The sequence below is a fragment of the Ranitomeya variabilis genome, chromosome 6 (assembly GCF_051348905.1).
Source record: "Ranitomeya variabilis isolate aRanVar5 chromosome 6, aRanVar5.hap1, whole genome shotgun sequence".
Lineage (NCBI taxonomy): Eukaryota > Metazoa > Chordata > Amphibia > Anura > Dendrobatidae > Ranitomeya > Ranitomeya variabilis.
In genome coordinates, this window is record NC_135237.1 from 352,677,699 (window position 1) to 352,681,333 (window position 3,635).

The following is a 3,635-nucleotide window of genomic DNA, read 5'->3' on the forward strand; positions in this document are numbered from 1 at the left end:
GTTGCGGCCTCCAGCAGTCACGCAGAAGTTTTCTCCAGCCGCTTCTGCCTGGACAGCAGCTCTTTCACGGTGGGCGTTTCTGTGGATAGAAGAGGTCGGAGAACGGACGGTAATTACGCTGCAAATACGGCATGTGTGAACATACCTTGAGATTTACTACACACTCAATTTGGTCCTGTCACAGAGGGCGAGATCGTTTTTTTTCTCGCTGTCAAATGTGACATCCCACCGATAACCCCTCCCACTGTATACTTACGGAGAAGGGACGCCGGTTGCTCATCCCTGGAAGAGCTGCTGACCTCCCAACCCCTTGCTTGTGCCGCACCAACTAAGGAAGCAAATACATATCTGGTTAACAATTGAACACGCTGTGGGGAACCGCTCGCAGTTTTGGTCACTTACCAATTGATCCACTGCTCTCTGCCTCTGGGGAGAACACCGCCAACCCGGGGGAAGAAGGCGAGTGGCGGAAGGGTGGTGTTGTGGATGCTGGAGGGGTGCTACTGCGCCTGGTCCTAACTGCATCTGTAATGTATACAATATTTCAGCTCCCCTCTAATGTCCCGTATGCAGTAATAAAATCGCAATGAATGATGGTTAACATACGTGACGGCCCAGGCTGCCGCTGGTGGCGGATGAAGGGCCAATGCTGGCAGGTGACGACCCCTCTTGCCGTTTCCATCTCTCTGCACAAAAATTAAAGAACCGCAATGTTTAGACACCAAAAGTACAGGGCTCCAGACTAAAAAAAAGTACCTAGGCGCCATTGGCGGCAAAAGTTAGGAGCCAAATCAAATTTTGAGTCGCCAAATGTACGTACATATATAGAAAATAGAGATCACTCTTCCCAGTGATGCTATACTCTGCATTGTCTGGGGGCTCTGGTGTTCAATGCTCTGCGTGGCCTGGGACACGTATTATTGCATCACTAGGAAGCGCCTCCCGGCAGCGCGCGTCTAATGATTCCCCCCTCCCGGCAGCGCGCGCAGGGTTGCCAACCTCCTCCTAAATGATTTCTGGACAATCTAGATAAAAATTGCGGACATCCCAAAATTTTATATGTTGGTTGAGATTCTAGAACCCCTGACCTGACCATTTTTCACGGACACCGCATTTTCCTCTCGGACAATACGGACATGAGGAAAAAGTGGCATGTTTTTCCGGGAATTCCAAGACAAGTTGGCAACCACGAGCGCGAGTCTCCCGATTCCCCCCTCCCGGCAGCGTGCATCTCCTGACTCCCCCATACTGGTACTTGCCACGCCTTGTCTCCGCCTGCAACTCTGCCAGATGCTGTGGTGTCTTGAACCGCAAGTCTGCCCACTTCTTGCGCAGCTGCAGCACACTGCGGCGGATGCCGAATCGCCTCTCCATGAGGCCACTAATGCGGCGCAGCACCTCCTGCTTATGGAGGTTCTTGTGGGCTGGTGCAGTCTCCAGACCCTCATAATCCCAGGCATACATTTTTGACACAAAGAACTTCAGCTCTGTGTGCCCCAGAGGAGCAGAACGCTGTCTCGCAGCCATTTTACCAGGAATGACGCTGAACGGCACCGCCTAACCACGCCCAGAGGAGGTCCTTGACTCAGGCGTGATGCCGCGCAATCCGCATCGCTATAGCGTCTCCGTTTATGCACAGCGTCGCGGTTGTGGCGCCGGCTCCTGAAATCACTGTTTGGCGTTCCCGGTTTTCAAGCCGCAGCGCTCATCGTTTTGGTTTCAGCGGCTTGTACAGTGATTTTAGGGTACATTCACACATTGCAACTCAGCTGCATACTGTACGTCTGTATCTGTGCAGCGTATATTTTGCATAAATTGACATGCTGCTTATGAAAAATGCACACCTGCGTAGAGATACACAACGTATTTTCGTATGCAGTGTGTGAACTACTGTTGTTAGCAAACAAAGGGTGTCTATGGGGTGTCTATGTCTACCTTACAGTATTGGATGTCTTGTGTCAGTTTAGAAAATCATAAGTACTAATTCTTTTTTTTGCTTTTTTCAGGTTTCCATTTCTATTACAGATGTACCTGTGATTGTAGCGGCTGCGTTGTTGGTTGAAGCTCACCGCCAGCTGGAGGCTCATGCGCGGAACACTCGTACTAAGCGACAGTGCCGCATGTGGACCAGACAGTGGCTGCAGAAGAGGAATCAATTGTCCCATATGGGCCTAATAAGGGAACTGCAGAAGAACAACCCGCATGATTTCAGGAACTACCTGCGAATTTCGGAGGATTCCTTCAATGTGCTACTTGCAGCTGTGGAACCTTTTATCAGGCAGCAAAATACCAGGATGCGAGCTGCTGTCCCTGTGGATGAGAGACTGGCTGTCACGCTGCGGTTCCTGGCGACTGGCCTGATCTATGCAAGACTTGCATAACTGCGCAGCTATTTCCCGATCCCAGCTCAGCGTCATCATCCCTGAGACATGTAATGCAATCGTCTCAGCTTTACACCGCACTTACATGCCTTTCCCGGAGACCCAGGATGATTGGAAACAGATTTCCCATGGATTTCAGCAGCAATGGCAGTTCCCTAATTGCGGTGGGGCCTTGGATGGGAAACATGTCTGCATCACCTAACCACCACACTCCGGCTCATTTTTCTACAATTACAAGGGTTATTTCAGCGTTATTCTGATGGCCCTCGTTAATGCAAACTATGAATTTATAAGTGTGGATGTAGGGATCAACGGGAGAGTATCTAATGGCGGAGTTTTGGAGCACACCGATTTTGGGGACCGCTTGAAAGAACACAAACTGGCCTTGCCGCCCAACAGCGACACTACTGAAAACATGAACTTTGTGTTTGTCGGAGATGAGGCGTTCCCACTGCATCCCAACCTTCTGAAGCCCTTCTCCCAGAAAACTCTGACACCGGAGCGACGCATTTTTAATTGCAGACTTTCCAGAGCTCGTCGCATTGTGGAGAATGCTTTTGGTATTATGGCAAACCGATTTCGGGTTTTCCACACTGCACTCAACATGAAACTCTCGTCTATTGACTCTGTGGTGCTTGCCTGTTGCGTCCTGCACAACTTTCTACGCCGTCGTGATGCCAGTGCATACAGCCCTCCACAATATGTAGACTCTGTTGACCCTGCAAACGGAGATGTAACCCAGGGCGAATGGCGTCTCGATGAGCACAGGGTTTCAGGCTTGGAAAGTCTTGGATCCGGAAGGAACTCTGATGATGCGACGATTTGCAGGGAGAAGTACTGTGACCTTTTTCAATGGGCCAGGGGCTGTCCCATCGCAGCATCTCCAGCAGTAGCGCAACTGTTGCCATTTCCTTGTACCATGTATTATGGAATACATTTTTTTTGGTTGATATGCTCTCGTGTACCATTTTTTTGATTACCCATGCAATTCCTTTTTCTGTCTCAATGTCTACATAAATATATCTATCAATGAATATGTAAACAATAAAGCTAAAGAAAAGAGACCATGTGAAGCTAATAAAGTTTATTGACATATTAAACCAGCAACAAGTGATAGTAACGAGATACGTATACACACTAGGCCGGCAACTCACTGTGGTTAACCACGGCCGTACATACGGGAGGAGCTGACATTGGCAGAAGAAAGGACGCATATTCGTTTCTTCTGCCGATGTCAGCTCCTCCCGTATGTAC